The sequence below is a fragment of the Mercenaria mercenaria genome, chromosome 12 (assembly GCF_021730395.1).
Source record: "Mercenaria mercenaria strain notata chromosome 12, MADL_Memer_1, whole genome shotgun sequence".
In the NCBI taxonomy this organism is placed as follows: domain Eukaryota; kingdom Metazoa; phylum Mollusca; class Bivalvia; order Venerida; family Veneridae; genus Mercenaria; species Mercenaria mercenaria.
The window spans coordinates 58375218-58397387 of NC_069372.1; the positions used below are offsets into that span (position 1 = coordinate 58375218).

At 34.0% G+C, this 22170-nt stretch overlaps 1 long non-coding RNA gene across 1 annotated transcript; it reads right to left on the reverse strand.

Annotated features, from left to right (window-relative positions):
* Positions 1-10729: 10729 nt before the first annotated feature.
* LOC123534366 (uncharacterized) lies at positions 10730-15298 on the reverse strand. The gene is made up of 4 exons (XR_008366517.1): positions 15130-15298; positions 14362-14500; positions 11297-11468; positions 10730-10886 (listed from the first exon to the last, which is right to left on the reverse strand). It is a non-coding gene; the product is annotated as an uncharacterized LOC123534366 (long non-coding RNA).
* Positions 15299-22170: the final 6872 nt, after the last annotated feature.

The window sequence follows — 22170 nt, forward strand, 5'->3', positions numbered from 1 at the left end:
TTTTGTTTATGACACAGTAAGGAGATTTTTAGGTCAATGATTTTTACAGTGTTGTTTTGGTGCATATATCTTTGCGAGGTGCTAAAATATATGTGTATATTTTAGGGCACTTAGAGATCCAGGCCCGTATTCATAAAGTTCCTCAGGAGAAAACTAGGGGAAATCCTTAACGTTGTAAAATTTTCTGAAGAACATAGCACAAAAGAAAAGTGTAGATTTTATAAAATTTATTGATAATCTTCATTACAATGCAAGACTTATGTAACAATAATGTTAGACATTCCAATTATCTCGACAATTGTGGAACTTTTCCCTAGATAGTGCCTGAGGGAAAAAATTCCCTTAGGGGCTTTATGAATACCAGTCCTAGTCCACAGCTTAATTCTATACTTGACCACTTAAAAATATGTTAAAAAAAAATGTGCGAACTGATACTACTACTCTCGCAAGATAATTTAAACGACAACATGTTTAAATTGTCGTTTTATTATTGTGGTGCTCATGCATCGTTGAACTCAAAAAGGTTGTCAATGATAGAAGTGAAGTGAATACTGTAATGTTACACAAACATATTTTCTGTATTGAAACGTTTTAATGATGAAAACAATCATAATTATCAAACATGTTATCGTTTGAGCTATCGTGCGGGATTTATACAAGTCGAACTGCGATTTGTTGTTATTCTAACATGCAGCAAGCATCAGTGATTACGTTTGTTTAATTCGGAAGATAGGATGACCAATTATGTGCACTGCTCTCCAAAATGAAGTGATACACTTGCACTTGTGGGAAGTTTAAATAATATCTATAAGTACCGCACAGTATTATGGCGTTTTTATTTTTAGCAACATGTAAATAAATAATCAGTACTTAGCAATATCTTTTAAAACAAAATATATTGAAAGTAAGATTAATAGCTGGTTTGATGGCGCAGTAGGTTGAGTGGATAGACATGTAATCATTTTGTAGTGTTAGTTTTGATGGTTCGAACCTTGCATCCGTCATTTTTTTTATTTTGCATTTAATTGATATACTTTGTGTAAATTTGTTTTTCTCTGGTTTCTAATTTATTTACGAAAGCCTAAAAAACATTAGATTATATTAAAGATGAAGCTTATTTAAACATGATTACGTGTTATCAGTGACATATATAAATTAGTGCACAAGTTAGTACTAGACTAACAAACTAGTGATGTTTTCTTTGAATCGTATTGAAAAAAAGAGAAATAAATACATTTTTCAAAATACTTTTTACGGGTCCGGGAATCGAACTCCCGACGAAAAAAGTATAAGACAGATACCATTACCGCTCGACCAACGAGGATTTACTGTTTGCAGCCTAAACGTTGTGTATCGACTTAAATTTATGCTATTGTTTTGTTTGTTTACATTTCAAAGCGCCTTATTACTGTGCGATATATATACAAAGGGCTCTAATATATATATAAGATGCCATGCGCTCGAGATAAGATAACAGCCCTGTCAATTAAATGAACATAAAAGTCGAAAAGGGGGCATAATTTTGTATAATTGCAAAACAGGTTTATGGAACCTGTACAATGCATATCAGCTCATGACAGTGGATAAGTGTTTGAAAACAGAAACAGTTACTACATATAGTTAACATAAATATAAAATTAAAAAGTTTATATTTATAACAGTACTATGCATTAAGTTTGAAATAGCGTACACTGTATACACATACAGCTAAGCGCAGTATAAATGTGTACAGTCACTAAAAAGTTGAAAGTTTTATTTAAAACTATTCTTCTCCTTCTTTTTCTTCTTCCAGAGAAGGCCGGGAGTCTAAGAGACTGTGTTTTTGACATTAATTGACTGTGCCATTGGATAACGTGAAACTATCCTCATTAAATACGTGCTTAGTTAACATCGAATCTAAATGCAAAGTAAGTGATTTAAACTTTGTAGAACTTACCACATTTGTTCATTATTTAAGCCAAAATGGATTAGTACACTGAGAAACAAGAAAGCAAGGGGTATTTCTCTTAGCTCGTAACAGTATGTAAGAAAAAAATGTTTTACTCTATCTCTATTTGCCGAAGTGGTATTACGAGTAAAATATTCTACGTGGTGTATATAACCGAATATTCAGATATGTAACACGTCCCATGAAATAATTTCGGAATGCTAAGAAGTATAATGTCTAGGTTTGCACATCCAGCAACCGATTCTAAGTGTGGCATATTAGTTTGAGACCGTTCTGTTATATACTTTTGATTTTTATGGCAATTTATTTTCCGGCGTACATGCAAAATAAAATCTGACGTGACTACAGCATTGCCGTGGTGTAATGACAGTTAACATGATTTTATCGTAACGTTTGTTCACCCTTGTGTGGGTGCTTTATTCACGGCACACTAAAGGCCAGCGAAAACAGCGTCTTAAGTTTCTTGCGCTATCCTCGGACTAAAAGTTACTGTCAGTATTCTGAAGGAGTCGCCCGCATGGGTTACCGGTGACAAGTATAATTGAGAAGCTTATATCCTTAATAGAAAATAAAATAGAAATTCTAATTTTGATATTTTCTCCAATGCAAATACCTACCACATTAGCCGGTGCTGTTAGCACGCCATTTACAAGTACAATTGAAAAAATAGGTTATTCAAATTAATTGTGAATAAACAGTTCCTAATTACCTTTTACCTCAATTTATTTATTTTTTTTTTTGTAAAAGTAAAATAATTTATTTTATTGAATATCTATCATCAAATAAGCTTTGGTCATAAATTAGAGTTAAAATGTTAAATTAAGTCATCAAAGGAAAATTACTCTGTTTCGGGTTTTTGTTATTTGATCTCTTTTCACGATGTCAATGAACCTTCAGTAAATTAAATGTGAAGACGTTGAATAAGCTGTGAAATTAATTATATGTTTTGCATAGACTATAGTAGTCGAACATCTAGCACGACGTCAGAACACCTGCAGCGAATATAAACACAGACAAAGGATGTTTTTAAAAATAAAATGTTAGAAGTGTAGTTCATAATACATGAAATTGTTAAAAGAATTATTATTAAATGTGTTGATGTTTTTAACTTGTGGTGCAAAAGCTTTAAACAGACAACTAGACAAAATTGTCAATGATTTTATATAAAATTTACTTTTACAGTATTAGTATCATCATTATCATTACAATACGTGTTGTTATTTATCAATTATTATAAACAGAGAACGATAACGAAAACATTATCGGAAAAGTCGATTATGTCTTTATTGGTAAATCAGATTTACTTCATGGTAAATCAGGGTTTTCTTTAGAGTTTTTACGATTCAAAAGTAGTACAAATATTTTGTCACGGATAATGGTTTCACTATCCGATTCCCCTTTTCTCAATAGTAACATTTAACATGTTATTATTACAAATACCTTGCGAGAGTAGTATCAGTAGTAGTATAGTTATCATTATTATTATTGTTGTTGATGTTGTTTCGTTGCTTCTGACTGCTGACCAGCTGCCCATTTAATATGTGTACACAGATAATAAAAGCCTTGAAATGTCTGATGGTTGAGGGTTTTTGGTAGATTTATTTTCTGTTTAAATGTCAGTCTATGAATATACATGAATGAGAAACAAATACAAATTTAATGTGCCTCATATCTAAGACGAACTCTGCCTGACCCAGCTTGTGATGTAACCATGGGCTGGAATACCTTATCATTGATAGATCTTATATAATCTAAATAGTCAGTGTGAGTGGATACAGGCTGAATAAGAACTGTTTGTTCATTGATACTTCATCCGCATTGTTCATGAATGGGACTATTTTGTGTAGCACATGAACATCCTTTGGATGTGATATGGAATCAAATAAAGATGATATGATTGTCAGAAATACACTTTAACTTTGGTAGCGGGATAAACCCGCAACCAAAAATGGTTTGACCTACTATCCATTATAAGACATAAAAGTAAAACATACGCTTACCTGATACATATAAATTGTTTCTGTTACATTCTAACACGACCGCCAAATAACCTAAATACACATAGAAGAACAGGTGCGTAGCACGGTCGTAAAAAGTAGTTATCATTTTTCTTTCTAACACTGTTGTATTGGTACTAGTTTGTCGTGTTAGAATCGAAATAACGAGTTCCCAAGTGTGATTCCTCGTAGAATAACCCGAAATTTTCGTTCTTATGCGAAACAATATATCACTCAGGCCTAGGTCATACGTCGTCCACATTTTGTTGTGAACACGATAGAGACAAAATTTTTTAATCATCATCATCACAATCATCATCATTATTATTGTCATTATTATTATCATTATTATTATTATTAGAATGTCTTCGGAACTCGGGCAATAGTGGTTCATTAGTATCCGTGATTGTGTCTGAAATCTTTCGTCCTATACTTATAATTCATATATACAAGTTTCAGTTTACTTGCGGAAAATGGTACGTACTTGTACATAATCTTAGAACACTGATTTTGTTTACTGCAAGCCATTTAATGATTGATAATAGGGTTATTTAAAAAGTAATTTTCCAGTTAACAGACAAACGAGGTTCGGCGTTACAGCAATGAAAAGAACCATGGTATAGTGGTTATTCCTGTGTAGTAGTTTAATGTTTTAGATGATAGTATACAAAAAGTGATGGCAGATGTATGCTTGACGTAGGTTGAACGTCTATATGATCCCGCTACTACTCTGCGTAGAGACAATGATCATCCGACGATGTCATACGATAGTTATAGGTTGACAGATTTGTATCAAGAAATATGCAAACGTTTTGCTGCGGAAATAGTGAGCGGCTCTAGAAGCGCAGTACTACTTCACGAAAGAACGAGTTCATATTTCTTGATGCAAATCTAATAATCTTTTAATTACATTGTGAATATTTCCTCAATTGAACAAAACTAGTTACAAGATCTTATTCGAGTTGTATAAGAAATATTATAAGAATCCACAAAACTGGAATTATAAAGTCTTTTTCAATCGCATCTTTGGTCAATTTTTACTCATTTCATATAAGCCAAATAACACATTTAAATGAAATTGTACAACTTTTTTTCTTTAAAAATGTCACATAACTTATAAAAGAAGAGGAAACTGTAAAGGTGGCAGGGGAGCAGTTTTTTGATAGATTTTTAAGTCCACGATTCGCAACTATTTTTCTTTATAAGTTATCAGTACAAAAAAAATCAGTACTTCTGCTTTACATTGTAATATGACACTAACGTAAGCTTCAAAATGAAAGCATTAATTTTAATCCATGTGGTCAACTTTAAAAGGAGTAGACATTACAGCCTACCGTTAAACCCTCTTAAAATCATGAAAATTTGATTGTGTCTGAAATCTTTCGTCCTATACTTATAATTCATACATATGTTTCAGTTTACTTGCGGAAACTGGTAAGTACTGGTACATAATCTTGGAACACTGATTTTGTTAACTGCATGCCATTTTATTATTAATATTAGGGCTATTTTAAGGATAATCTTCCAGTTTACAGACGAACGAGGTTCGGCGTTACAGCAATGAAAAGAACCAAGGTATAGTGGTTATTCCTGTACAGTAGTTTAATGTTTTAGATTATAGTATACAAGAAGTGATGGCAGATGTATACTTGACGTAGGTTGAACGTCTATATGATCCCGCTACTCTGCTTAGAGACAATGATCATCCGACGATGTCATACGATAGTTATAGGTTGACAGATTTGTATCGAGAAATATGCAAATTCTGCTGCGGAACTAGTGAGCGGCTCTAGAAGCGCAGTATTATTTTACGAAAGAACGAGTTCATGTTTCTTGATGCAAATCTAATAATCTTTTAATTATATTGTGAATATTTCCTCAATTGAACAAAACTAGTTACAAGATCTTATTCGAGTTGTAAAAGAAATATTATAAGAATCCACAAAACTGGAATTATAAAGTCTTTTTCAATCGCATCTTTAGTCAATTTTACTCAATTCATATAAGTCAAAAAACACATTTCAATGAAATTGTACAACTTTTTTTCTTTAAAAATGTCACATAACTTATAAAAGAAGAGGAAACTGTAAAGGTGTCAGGGGAGCAGTTTTTTGCTAGATTTTTAAGTCCACGATTCGCAACTATTTTTCTTTATAAGTTATCAGTACAAAAACAAGAGCTGTCGGAGGACAGCAACGCTCGACTATTCAACAGCCTTGTCGATTGAATGAATACGAAAGTCGAAAAAGGGCATAATTTAGTAAAAAAGAAAAATAGGGTTATGGAACCTGCATAGTGCTTATCAGCTCATGACAGTGGACAATTGTGTGAAGTTTCAATCCATTCCCATTAGTGGGTACTGAGATACCAGCTTACATATATGAATTTAACCCAAAACTCCAAAGTGGAAAAAGGGGCATAGTTTTGTGAAATGCGAACTAGAGTTATTGACGCTTTGCACTGCATGTTATATCATGACAGTGAACAAGTGTGTGAAGTTTCAAACCTTTCCCATTAGTGGATACTGATATACCAGCTTACATACAAAACCTAAACCAAATATTTCTATGTTTAAAAAGGGACATAATTTTGTAAATAAGGAAAATAAAGTTATGGGATCTGCTTTGTGCATGTCAGATTATGACAGTGAGCAAGTTAGTGAAGTTTCAATCCATTCCAATTAGTGAGTACTGAGATACTAGCTTACATACAAAACCTTAACCAAAACATTCTAAGTAGAAAAAGGGGCATAATTTTGTAAAAAAGCAAAACAGAGTTATGGAACCTGTGCAGTGTAAGTCAGTTTATCACAGTAAATAAGTTTGTGAAGTTTCAATCCATTCCCACAAGTGGTTACTGAGATACCAGCTTACATACAAAACCTTAACCAAAAATTTCTAAGTCAAAAAGGGACATAATTTTGTAAAAAAGCAAAATAGAGTTATGTAACCTGTGCAGTGTAAGTCAGTTAATCACAGTGAATAAGTGTGTGAAGTTTCAATCCATTCCCACAAGTGTTTGCTGAGATACCAGCTTACATACAAAAACTTAACCAAATCGGGACGCGGACGCCGACGCTGACGCGGACGCCGACGCATGGGCGAGTCCAATAGCTCTACTATTCTATGAATAGTCGAGCTAAAAATCAGAACATCTGCTTTACATTGTGATATGGCACTAAGGTAGGCTTCAAAATGAAAGCATTAATTTTATTCCATGTGGTCAACTTTAAAAGGAGTAGACATTACAGCCTACCGTTAATCCCTCTTAAAATCATGAAAATTTGAGCATTTATTTCCTTACTTTCACCACATGCCAACTCTCGTTTGTAAACTTTCATACAATTACACCAGTTTTTCATATAAATCAACGCTTAGTTTGCAAAGCCCTGCTAAGCAAAGTGTCAAGGAGATATGCAAAAATAGTCAACCACCAAGTTTCAGGAGAAAAAGCAGGTCAAAGATACTTACTGTCCATTTTGCTGTAGAAAACACCTGATTCGTTCAAATCTGCCTCCATAAATAATGAATCACAAATTTTTGGATCTAGGTGTAGCAAAATATTCGCATCTGCTATTTATAGCTTCATGCATGTACACATTGATTTATTTTAGAATAAACTTTCAATGAATAAAACATTAATATTAATACACTTTAAACAAAGCTACCCTAAATATTAAAAAAAAATCGACCGGGCCGTAATTCGATACTGCTCCCCTGCCACCTAAGTAATTTCCTCTAAGAAATATATAGCTTTATCTTAACCACACAGATATCATAATGCTATGGATATGTGTGCAGTATGCAAAAAGTAATAGACTAGTAAAAAACACTATTTTTGCATATCTCCTTGAATTAAATTAAACAAAATATTTGTTCTTTATTCATACTTAATTGTGACAGCTGTAGCAGGTACTTTATATAGCAAGTACTTGCAGTGCCAGTGATGATATCCTTCATGACTTGAAGGTAAAATAAACGGAATGAAAACAGGTTGGGGTTGAAAATAGCTACGTTGACGATACTAAAATTAATTCAATTACAGTTTAATGTGCGGTTCATGCTTTATTTACAGAGGAGTTACATATAAATATATTGTTAATAATTTTACCGGTCCTGATGAGGTCATTGATTTAATGGAAAAATAAAGTAGAAACAATACAGAGTGTAATTTACGGAATAAGCTGTTGTAGTAGACATACGTTAATGCAGGACACGTTATCCTGAAGGGATGACAAGTTTATGGAGTTAACAAAGTGTTCGTACCAAAATAGAAAAAGTGGAAAATCCACAGGTCGCTCAAAACGGCAAAACGAAAATGTTGCAGGCTCGGTTTGATTGGGCCTGTTCATAGACGGTAGTGGAAATATATGCTACCGTTCACACCCTCTAACCCCGGGTTGAGCAGAACTCACCATGAACACTTGCTACAAGTACAAAAAAATCAATTTAGAGACATCTGCAAATGTATTCATTCGTCGGTGCACATGGAACCTTCAATTATATACTAACGTGTAATTCCATGAAAAGCGGCGTATTGTCCCCAGTTAAAATAATGGGTTTGCCATAAACGAGAAAATACTGGGCAAAACTAAACAAGCTGGAATTTAGAAAGGGATCTAAGGTTATGGGGCCTGCTTATCACAGGAACTGCCAAAAGACAAAATTAAAAAGCAGGCGCCATATCCAAAGAGTGATAATACAATACCCAAAGCTATGATAGCGAGAGTATTGGAAACAAGCATGAAAACAGTTTAACCCTCACCTCGCTAAATGTCTATCATGAGTTTGTCCGTCATCCAATTTGGACAGTACCATTAACTGTTAAAATGGGTGCGTACCAAAATGATACTGACTGAATAGCGAACATTGCAGATCATGATCAGACTGCTCGTGTGTGCTGGCTGATCATGCTCTACACTGGTCGCAAAAGCAGAACTAATCGTGTCCAGCATTATAAAAGTTAAGTTGATTTAAGCATTACAGTATGTAGCAGTTGTATTGAATTTTCTAGACAATAATGTTCCTATATTCGTTCAATTTTGAAATGTTTTTCCTGCTTTAGTTTCATGCTTAAATTGACCATCTGTTGGTCACAATTTCATAAAATGACTTTCTTTGCCGTACACCGTATCCAGGCTTTATTCTATTCTATGTTTTCTGGATAAATGACGTTACGCCATATTTCCAAATTGACAGACGTGCAAAACTAACTTGAACATTGTATATAAAAACAGCAGGTATCCCCTCAAGTCTGCTTAAAAAGACGTGTAGCCTTATAACACTATACAATGTATAATTAACAATGGAATTAACATTTCCGATATTTTGCCATATTTTGAGTGAGTAACTAACGAAAACATGAGTGATTCGACGGAAATGGTTTCTCATATTTCTACATTGAATAATTTTCTTTGTTTTCAAAGGAAATTGCGAGAACATCCGTTGCCTTGAGTAAGCATATGGTTCGTTTGCTCTAAGTGAACTGTTTTAGAAAACGTAGTTTCTAAGTTTACAAAACTTACATATTATCTATCTCTAGTTGTCTTTTCACAATTTAGGTCCTGCTGTGAGTCCCTCGTAGTCACCCTGATTTTCACCCTGGGATAAGAATTAAGTTATAAGAGAAGGTCCTAGGTACACTCTTACACTTTCGATTTTATAACAAGACTTTACGCTTCTTCTATTAAAGGTCAAGTATTGTTGGCGTCGAACAAAAGCAGAAAAAAAAATCTGATAATGAGCGTCGCACGAGAACTCTTAGAAAAAAATGGGCAGTTGTAAAAAATCCAGGATAAATTTCCAACAGGCAAGACCAAGTTGAATAAGAACACAGCTTCCGATGCGCATTGCAGATAATTGCTATGATTGCACTTAATGATAATAATCTGCTTTGGACATTGTTTAGTTATGTGATTATACCCAGTATCGTAACATTTAGAAAGCATTAAATTGTACAATAAAAGGGCATGAACAAAATTGTTACGTTTAATGAACTATTGCTAATGGATAACATTTAATTCCATTTATTGCAGAAATTATGTTATTTGACAGCTGTGGCATTTAGAATTATTTTACAAATATGTATAATTATGAATAAACATGTGCACAAATGTCAGTAGCTGGTAAAATGATTCATTGATAGTCCACGTGGGGTTGGGGGGGCGATGCCGTTTCCAAGGGTAGATAACTCATTTTCAGTACTGGTGACCTACAACTTTAATTGCATGTCTTTGTTTCTATTTTTAAAGGGTATAGTCCCTCAATATTCAAAGTTTGAAGAATTTTATAATTTGGAAAAATTTCGCCCATCAGGTAAACAGACTCTACCGTAGGCGTTCTCAGTGATTTTTCCTTGCTTACACCTATGAAGCAGGACTGTTTTGTGGTTACTGTACAGTGTTTATGTATTTTTATGTACACATCTCTCTTGTACATATGCAAACATACACTGCCAAAGGGTTTCGTCTCAGCTATTCCGAATGGATCCGAGTGTAACAGGATTTGTTTTCCCCTGCGAATATGCTGGTAAAGAATATGCAGTCCATAATGTAATAACACGGACATTAATATTGTTTGTGTTTACATGGACGCAGAAATGGCTGTCTGGCTTAAAATGTTTGAAAAGGAACGAGTTTTTCTTATTGTAAAATATATACCTCTTAAACGCATGGATACAGTAGATAAAACCAGTATTTTAAATCACTAACTAAATATGTATGACAGCAACTTTAGCGTTTGTAATAAAAAACAGACAATGACGTTATATTGCACTATTTTACTGTATTATCTTTAAATGGATGACAGATATAATCGCTGAAATATTTGGCAATTTGATGTGAAGTGATTCGACTGTCCAAAACAAGGTTTATGATGGTACTTCAGTAGAAATGCTGAAGATGGAAGATGGACTTATTCATCTTCTTACTTGTATTACATCACCTGAAATATAATTGTAGACAAAGGCGAAAGTATAAAAAGTTGGAACTTTATCATTCAGCTTTGTGAAATGTTTATTTAACAAGATCATTGCAATACTAGCAGATTCGTTCTAGCATCATAACAATATAAATTGCATTTTGACCCGGTAAGGTATTGCTATAAACAATTTATAACGATCTAAAAACCGACATTTAACTATTCAAGGCGCTGTACCCATTACACGTCAAAAGACTAAATAAATACGTTCTTCCTTCTTTGGGGCTAACATCGTTAAAGGTTTAGATTAAAGCATTTAATTTAGGTTTGCTATTTTACAATATAAATTGTTTGCGCTAATCAAGTATAATAACCTATTAATATATGAGTTAAGGGATGTTACAAAGATCTGCTTTTACCATACATTCACTTACTTTCAATTGTTCAACTTCATCTTCGTTGATATGAGTTGCAAGACTGCTTAGAGCGGATAATTTAAGCCAGCCAGTAAGTAAGATATTCTGCCTCGAAGATCTACATTGTGCCATATCATCCATTTGGTTTGATATTTCACTAGAGGTACATTCGAACTGTCCTGAATAAAGTCTATAAAGTAAAAATACAACATTTTTAGATAACAATCAAGACACGGTATGTCTGGTGCGTTCATTTAATGTTCCTAACAACTACGCTGTATAATATAACCTTATATTACATTGGTCGTACAATTTGACCGAACCTGAACAGTCTTTGCTCCAAGTTTGATAAATATGATTTGTTCGAAACGCGGACTGGGAAATTTGAGGTGTTTTGTTGTTTTTTGTTGTTTTTTTTCTTTTGTTTGTTTGTTTGCTTTTTATTTGACGTGGATCTGTGCAATTTTCTGCTTTGTGATATATATTTACGTGTACAGAACTGGATCAGCTAAGGGGTGTAACTCCAAAAAATAGACCACCGTTTTGATAAGTAATATCTTGAATAAAATGGTTGTACAATGCTTACTTTTAAACTGTATTTATTAGAAACATCGCTTAAATGAGAAATATATTGCAGGTACGTCTGTTAACGATTCTTATCTTTAGCTAACGTGGATATTCGAGCGAAATAATAATTGAGCCACATCAGGAGAAAAACAGCATAGTGCATTTGTGACATAGTGCATTTGCGACCAGCATGGATCCAGACCAACCTGCGCATCCCCACAGTCTGGTCAGGATCCATGCTGTTCGCTTTCAAACCCTATTGCAATTAGAGAAACCGTTAGCGAACAGCATGGATCCTGCGCAGGCTGGTCTGGACCCATGCTGGTCGCAAATGCACCATGTTGGTTTTCTCATGGTGCGGCTTATATGTTGTATTGTCTGCTAAGAACGTATTATATCCAATTCGAAATTACTTGGCAGACAGACGAATGGAAATCGCTGTTTAGATATACATAAATAATGAAGCTGTGACTTATTTAATGTAGACGAATGCTGAATATGCAAATATATAGAAATTGTTTGTTACAAATATCTTCCATCGAGTACACATCGAATAGATTTATGCTCATGCGTGATGTAACCATGAGTGAAAACATCGCGTGTGAAATATCAATGAAGTAGCGCTTAAGGTATTAGGTCACTAATAGTAATGTTTACAAAATGGCCTTCGCTTGGTATATTCTGAAAGGTAACCGTGTTTTGCACTATTTTGCAAATTTTAAACAACTTTTACCGTGCCGTTTTTTATAAATTTTGAATAACTTATGGTATCTCCTCAAGCTCAAGTAGAGACAAATTTCAAAGTGGTAGCCACTATCCAAAACGTTTGCAGAGAACTCATTTTACCATAATTTCAATAGAAGAAACATCAAACTATTGGTAAACAATTATAAAACACAAAATAGAAATGTCAATATTATTTTTTCTATGGTGCCACAAGTAAACGGATTTAATGACTAATGAGACAGAATTCATACTTCAACATTGAAAAAATAAGGTCCAATGATGTGTTTCTGTTTTGAATTTTGCTTACTCCATTTAAAAATAACCTTAGGGAAGATGTAAAACCTACCTAAATTTCTTCCACAATATATAATCTAAGAGTAAAAGCAAAATAGAGAACTTTCACCGTGCTTAACTCAATATTTTTAAAGATGTGTAACTCTACCCCTTCTGTTTAAGTAGTAAATTCTCTTTGAACACCAGAAAATCGCTTATAAGATTCATCTTTTTCCATTTTTGTACAAAACATGAATAATAAGTCTTGAAAGAAGTAAAAACTTACTAGTAAAAAGGGAAAATAAAGAAAAAAAAATGGTCCCAGTAGGGCTTGAACCTACGCCCCCCTAAGAATTGCAGTAAAAGTAGGTTTATAGTAGGAACTAAATATTCTTCAAAAAGGAGGTTCTCTATTAGTGACCTAATATCTTAAACCAAACACATGTCCTACTTCATGTTATAAAATAAGTTCAATGAAGGTGTACGCATTTATCTCGGCACCGTCAAAGGCAATGCACAACGTCGCAAATTATTTCAAGACGCCACAATAGTCATATTAAAAAAGTTTTTACAGCTCTTCCTAACTGACATAATTGTGTACATTTTATTTTAATTGATCTTACATTTTAATGGTTAAATAAATACTTTTGTACTGGTCTGTTTTACATACGCATTTACGTACATTTTATTCATAAAATATGCGCTAGTTTCGTACAAATTAAATGTGTATTTATTTAGTTTAATGTGTGTCTGGTTTTCGCTGTTTGATACAGCAGATTTACTAGGTTATGAACAACCATTAGATAATTATTAGCATTCATTTAAAAGCCCTTAGGGTTAAAAATCTATCATTACTTGATACTTATACTAAAAATTAAAGTACCAATGACAGAATGTACTTAAGTTAAAGAATTCAGTCTTACAAAGATTCACAACAAAAGGGCTCTTCATCTTCCCTGATACATGTATTGAAAAGAAACTATGGATGTTTGTTTGCTATGGGTTTAAAGCCGTTTTTTATCAGTATTTCAGTTAAAAAAAAAACTCCTGAGGTCATTTTTCAAATATAATACGGTTATTATAACAGTAGCTCGATCTGGGATGCTGTATTCGACTCCGGTGGATTTTTGCCAGATCGAATCTCACGAGGCGCGATCCGACATTGCAAAATCCTCGGGAGCCGAATACAAAATCCCAGATCTAGCTAAATTACCCTTTTATTTTATACCCCCTATCGTTCTGTTTGTTTTGTTATTGAACGAAATATCAAAATTAATGTTTATCGATATTGAAATGGAACTAAGTGAACTTTTAATGTGCGCTAGTTATAGAACTGTGTCAGGTCATGCATATAAATGAAAGTAGTCCAGTAGCACACAATACGGAAGGTACAATACGGAATTTGAAAGGTACAATACGGATTTTTTCTGCTTGTTCATATTTAATTGTGAAATACGAGCTGATTTTTTTACAGAATTTATAAAGGTATATAATAAAATGGAATATAAAACACCTACTTTCTGTACGCCTCAGAAATATCCGTCAGTGAAGCTGCATTTGGATCACCTGTCCATTTTACTCATCGTGCACAAGCAAAGAACGCATTATCAAACACACGGTCACAATCATTGCTGTAGCTGTACTGGTTCTGTAAAACTAAACAAATTCAGTCTGTTATCAACGTTTTTACGACGCGAAGGAAAACGAGAATCTTGGCATGCTCTTGCGGCTCCATAATAAGAAGAATTAATTTATCCTTTAAGGAAGTTATGCATGTTTGTAACAAAAGTTTTTCTACATTGTACAACTTGATCAAACCTTGATTTTGATGCTTTGGGATATAATTAGAAAATTGGCCAGTAACAATCTTAAGTTCGCACAAGTTTTAACTAAACTGAAAATTTTGAATCACACACATCTTTTCAATATGGAAGTGTTTCCGCAAATTCAAAGTTTTCTTCATTGTTTATTTTAATGAAATTGCATACGTTAGCAAACACATATTGTCTATATCTGGTGAAATAAAATGTATTTGTATGTTTGCTGGTTTTGTTATGTTTATCAGTGACTCAAGAGATTAGTATGTTTGAAGCTGATTTGAAGACATAACGTGGCAAACAACTTACTATTGTTGTTGTAATAAAACTAATGATTGATTGTCATTTATTTTGTAAGATGACATTAATTTCCTCAGTATCCAGGCTTTATTCTACGTTTTATGGATAAATAACTTTCCAGTTTATCAAACGTGCAAGGCTACATTAAAAACAAAAATGTAAACTTACTTGTCTTCAGCCAGTCGGATGGTTTGTCTTTGTCGCAAAAAAGCGCCCATCTTTCATTGATTAATTCTTTAAACCTCGTTTTTTCATCCTCACAGACATTTTCAAGAGTGTTGATAGCACATTTCACGTAAGATATAAAATTACTGCAAAATTAGGAATGAAAACATAGCCTCAATTATTGGAAATAAATAGGAAGTTCAAATTTGTTGGATGTACTGAAAAAATAAGGCGTGGGTTTTGGGGTGCGAATAGAAAACCATAGAGAAAATGCAATATCTTCGTCATTTTCCACTTTAACATTCCATTTATAAGAACTAAACACTACTACAGATATATCATTCCGTCTGAATTAAGAATATATACTTAGTAAATACAAATCAAAAGGAGATATTTACATTATGCATGAAGAGTCCTATCGATAAGAAAAATATGAAATTTAGACATATTAAATCTCGATGAATGTGCATTCGAAAGTGATCATACATTTTGGTACGTTTCACCTGAATAATCAGAACAAATATTACTGCCTTTCAAGAAGCGTAAACTACAAACTGTAACACTAATAAGTCAGATATGCGTAAAATTTGAAATAATTATTTTAATTGAGCCGCGCCATGAGAATTTATTTATTTATTTATTATACCACATTTATATAGCACTCTTTTCATGCACTTGTACAGTTCAATAAGTGCTTTAAGAATAAGCAAAAATACAAACAATACGTATACAAGTAATGCCATTCCACATTACAAAATCATGAATGAAAACAAGTTATTTAAAAAAAGAAAGATAACAAACAATAAATGTATCGTCAGTTAACAAAATATTGTACAATCAAAGTGTGTGTTTTGGCAGTTTTGAATAGCATGTCTAGCAGTGTCATGTTCCTGTGTTTGACAGGAAGAGAGTTCCAAAGCTTTGGATGCAGTCACGAAAAGTGCGATTGCATACATATGGTATTAGTATTTTGGTAATCTGTGACAGGTGTCTTGATTTAGGTTTTGACCGGCTTTCATACACTTCTAGCTTATCCACTAATATAGGCAAATAAGATTTGTAACGCCTTAAAGGGTGGGTAGAACCTTGTCACTGCACCCTGATTTCAATGGCAACCAGTGAAGCTCCTCAGAACGGTGTTATATGATTGCGACGGGGCGTTTAGTGATTACGCGAGCTGCAGTGTTCTGGACATGTTGCAACTTGTTAAGTGTGCTGTTTGGTATAACCACTTAACAAGGCATTACAGTAGTCTATCCGTGAAGTAACCAGGCTGTTTATAAGGGTTTTTGTGGCATCACTGGTAGATACCGTCTGATGTGACCTATTCTGCGAAGTTGTGCATATCCAGCCGGCACACGAGTTGACTTGTTGTTCATATCCATACCGCTGTCAATACTGCTCCAAGATTCTAACACATTTCGTGGATTTTATCACAGAATCACCGACCTTCACAGAAACGTCATCAATGTACTTGGAGTTACGCTTTGATGTCATAGCATTACCTCAGTTTTGTCAGCATTGAGCTTCAGCATGTTGGAATTCATCACGAGACAATTTCAGTCAGACAGCTCTCAATGCGGCGCAAAGCTTCATTCTGGCCACAGCCTCTATCGGCTTAAAAGATAGGTATAATGAGAGTCATAGGTAGAAATGATGAAGAAGTCCATGACGTCTGCATATGGCACCCACGGGTTTAGTGTACTGAATATAGTTCTTTGGACCAAGCACTGATCCCTGGGGCACACTGTATTTCATCAACGTAGGCGTCGACAACTCACCATCAACGATACAGTTTGATAGCGGTCATAAGATATGATGACATCCATGCAAGGCTTTGTGTGTGACTCCAAAATGATGTCGAGCCGGTGTAACAGTGTTTGGTGATCATCGTGTCGAAAGCCGCGAAAGATCGGAGTAGCACGAGGACTGTTACGAATTTTGATCGAGAGATGTGAGGATGTCATTCTGTACCTTTATCAAAGCCGACTCAGTTGAATGAAACTTTCTGTAAGCAGACTGCAGTCCCTCTGTAGCTCATTTTCACTCAAGTGCCCCTCAAGACGCGCATCTACTACCTTTTCTAAGATTTTTGAAATGAAAGGGAGGTTAGATACAGGCCTGTAGTTTTTGAGAATGTTTGGTTCAAGACCTGGTTTCTTAAGAAGATTATGTTATACTTAGTACACAACAGAAGAATCATTTTCTGCAGACGTTATAGGCTGAATATAACATAACTAAAGTAGTATTTCTTCATTACATAACACTTTGAACAGTAGTATATTAAACACACTGTTTGATACAACACTAAATTTCGTCCTTTTATATCAAACTATAAATAACTTGCAACATACCGGTCAACATATATTTCAGAAATTCTTTGTTCGCCTGTAATATTAGATGAAATGAAAAACATAAGAGCATTTTGCATACGATACAAAAGCCACGTTATTGTGTTTAAAACTGACAGGGGTTGTAATTGAAATCGTACGAAATGGTAAGTTAATAGTAAGTAACTAAGATTCCATGAGAGTAAAATAAAACTAAATGGTTTAAATAAGAATAAACGATAAACACAGCTATAAAATATATATTAATTAAACTTGATTTCCTTACTTACCTAATATGCAAAACATTGTGTACAGATAGAGCAGTCTGTATCGTAAGTGTGCTCCTTGTATTCCTCAAAGTTTATAACTGGGAACTGAACAAATTGTGTCTACATATATACACGCATTATTATGCTAGTTCACTTAACTATAATCATGTGGCATTTATCTTCATTATTCCCGAAATGTCACATATTTAATTATTTCATTTTTTATTAGAATCTCATCCATTTACATTTTATACACATATACAAACAATAAAAATCACATATCATACAAGTAAATGGCCATTCTATATAGAATTACAAGAGACTTTTTAAAAAAAAGAATAGTACATTACACTAATTAAAATCACAGTAAAACTATTGCAAGTGTATTGTGTTGCATTTTGTGTTGTGTTCATTTCAAGTGGTGCATGTTTGTGTGTGTGTACGTGTGTGTGTGTGCGTGTGCGTACTGAAGTTGTGTGTATGTGTATACTATGTTGTGGTTGTGTTGTGTTGTGTTGTGCATGCATGTATTGTTTTATTTTTTTTATTTTAGTCTCATCTTTATGCAAACATGTAAGTTTACAATTCAATTATACATAAATAAAACTAAGTATATAGCCGCTCTATAAGTAGGACTATAAGAGACTGTATCAGCTTTGACACCCCTTGCTCCAATGCACCTGTGACCCACCACTCAGAAACCATAAATGCAACCAAGAGCTGTACGTAATACAGCACGCTTGACCTTTCTCAGTGCCTGACTCTTAATTAAGAGTTAAAAAACAGGCATAATTCTACCAAAATTCAAATAAGAGTTATGGAGGTTTTTTCTCCTGGTGTAGACTACTATAATAATTTCTACTTTAAGCTTCAAGTCAAAATCTGTAATAGTGACAATAAAATGTAACTTTTCAGAAACTGTATCCAAAACCACTACATTACAATTAAAGGGGCATAATTCTGTCAAATTCAAATATAGTTATGGTGATTGTCACTCCTGGCGTACACTTTGATAATCAACACCTATTTAGATTCCAAGTCAATAGCCAGTAACACAGACACTTGACTTTATCCGCATGGGGGAATGCAATAGCTCTACATATCCTTCGAAAAGACGAGCTAATAAATTCATGAAATTGTTTCAGAGTCGTGCATTCCAAATGCGCCACAGCAAGAAGGGGCCATTTTGCCTCTTACTATACAAAATGATGCACTTTGAAAGGTACATAATAAAATTGATTATATAATCTATAGTACATGGTAAAACTAAGTAGTAGCTGCTAATCTTTCATTTAAACACAGTTAAGACGAAGTTCAAGATTACAATTTTGAGAAGAAATACAGGCACAAATGCGCTTATATAAAAAACTTTTTAAAAAATCATATATCACCCAGATCAGATCTAAGATGAACTGATTAGCAACTGTTACTTAGATGAGCTAAAACGAATATGACTAGGTTAAGAATTATAATGACATTATTTACAAAGATAAGACTTTCTTCTATTAAGAATAAGAAAACAGGTTCTGGCACATGATCTAATTGTCTCCTTATTTGTAAAAATAAATGATAGCTTTTCGAATTCTGGCATATTTTCAAACAGAGGATTTACAGACAAAGCTTTTTCAAACAGACTTTTTCGTAAGTCATCATACAAGTAGCAGTTAAACAGTACATGTGACTCTGTCTCAACGGTATCACAAAATGGGCATTTTCTATCTTCAATGGCTAAATTCTCATACCGACCAGTTTCCAGTCTGATTGGTGCTACCCCACACCTAAATTTACAGTATGCCGACCTGTGTGAAGGTGGTAATATCATTTGACAATATTTTTCTACACTAAGTTCTCTTTTGAAAGTACAATATGTTCTAAGCTTATTTCTACCTTTTCTCGAATTACCAACTTGACTGTTTAAACTTTCCTTCCAATCATTTACAAACTTGTCGATGAGTGATTTACAGACTGTCTCAGTAATATATTGCTTAGGAGCAGGATTCCTAATATCACAATACATATGCAAATGGCATTCAATCAGTTTAGCCTTTACTAGTCACTACGGTGTACCAAGTTTTACGAGAGTTGGTAGCCCTTGATGCTGCCCACAGTGCGACCCGCTTATTCAAACGAACATTACCAGTATTACACAGCCGAGCCCAAAAATAAATCACACTTTTCCACTGGCGGACAACTGTAGGCTGCCAGGCCATCTCTCCAACCAACGCTGCATTTGGGGTATACTTTCCAACACCCAAAAAGAACCTCATAGCCCGATTATGAACAGCGTTGATGGAAGAGAATGACCGACAGCCCCAGACTGCGGCACCGTAATTTATTACAGGCCAAACAATGGAGTCGTACAGTTTTGTATACACATTATACGGGACTCCACTAATTGATTTGCATTTAGCAATTACCAAACCAAGTGCACGGCTCGCACTCTGGGCAACAAATTAAGCTGTTATGTGAAAGTCAAGGTGCTCATTAAGTACAAGCCCACGATAGGTATATTTATCTACAATTTCAATAATATCTTCACCACATGTAAAAATAATGTTACTACGATCAACAGCTGTTGGTCTAAAATGAACAACCTTGCTCTTATTACAATTTATATGCATATCATTCAGATTACACCAATCTTTCAAGGCATTCAACATGGTTTGTAAATCTTGAGAATTTTCTGCTAGGAGGACTCTGTCGTCCGCATACAACAGAATGCAAACTTTTTCTCCGTCAATATCAATTCCGATATCCAAAGATTTTAGATATACTACTAGGTTGTTTATATACATATTAAACAATAAGGGAGATAACACACAACCTTGACGCAGCCCAATATTAACATCAAACCAATCGGTGCAGAAATTGCCAACTCTAACTGCTGAAGACACAGATGTATATAATAATTTTACAGCATTTAACATTTTCCCTGATATTCTAGCATCTGAAATGTGTCTCCACAACTTATCTCTATTTATAAAATCATACGCTTTTTTGAAATCAATGAACGATGCAAAGGTAGATAACTTAAGCTTTTTTCTTGTTTCAATTATATTACACAGAGATGAAACATGATCAATCGTGCTACGTTTTTTACGAAAACCATTCTGCTCATCCTCTAACTTGTCATAATTTTCAGCCCAAGTACTAAGTCTTGCATTTAATATCATACAGTATATCTTATACATAGCAGACGTTAACGATATGCCTCTGTATGAGAGTGGATTTCTTGGATCAGCAGTGGCCGATTTCGGAATCGGATTAATAATGCATTTATTCCAAATTACCGGGATTACTCCAGAGCTGAAGCATACATTATACAGCACATGAAGAAAATATATTGAAATATCATTTCGTAAAACCTCAACAGGAATATTATCAATACCACACGCCTTTCCAAGATTTGCACTCTCAACAGCTTTCTTAACTTCTAATACAGGTATACATTCATTAAAGCTATACTGTGATTCATCATTATACTGGTTATCACCTTCAGTTGACTGGGGTTGAATATTAACATTGTCAAAAAGTGAACTAAAATCATGTTTCCATCTATTTAGAACATCTTGAATATTTGTTGACACAGAACCATCCTCAAGTACAATTTCTAATGGAATTTGATTACTCCTAGCATTTGCTATACCGATTTTTCCAATGGATTTCCAAAAAGAATTACAATCAACATTACAATCATTTAGGAGTCCATTTTGCAGAGAAAACCAGTACAGACGCTTGGCTCTTTGGACTTCTCTATCAAACACTCTACGACTGGAAACATAGATAGACTTCAAATGCAATTTTTCATTTCTATTCGTACAATTCAGCCACCTACGTTCCTTACCACACATGTCATTCCATAGCTCAGTCAGTGTGTTTGACCACCAAGGTTTACCCGAACGGCGCTTTTTACGGACTTTCTTACCGCCAATTTTGACAAAAGGTAGCGATTTGTACATATTATTCTTTACAATTTCACACCAGTCACTGAAAATAGCATCAACATCACACTGAGTCTGTTGAGATCTCTCAAGCTTTTCAATTACCCTATTTACATTAAGGATAGACTCTTGGTCGCTTAAAAAAGTGTTAGGTACATCTATAACATCGAATTTATCAAAAGATACCGGTTGCACATTACATTTATCATAATTACAAGCATTCGAAATATTACATGTAAGTTTCCATGACAAAATTGAGTGATCTGGTAAACTAGTGTTTGCTAGTGCAGGAACATTATTGATATTATTTATAACATCCATAACACGCAGCACTGAAAATTCTGAAAAAATGTCTAACTTTTCATGGGGGATAATGCAGTAATCCACAACCGAGCTATCCTTGCTCGAGATTGATGTGAAATCATTTTTTGTAAAATTACGCCCATTCAACATACACATGTTGGTATTTATAAGAAAATCTATAAATAGATCACCATATGCATT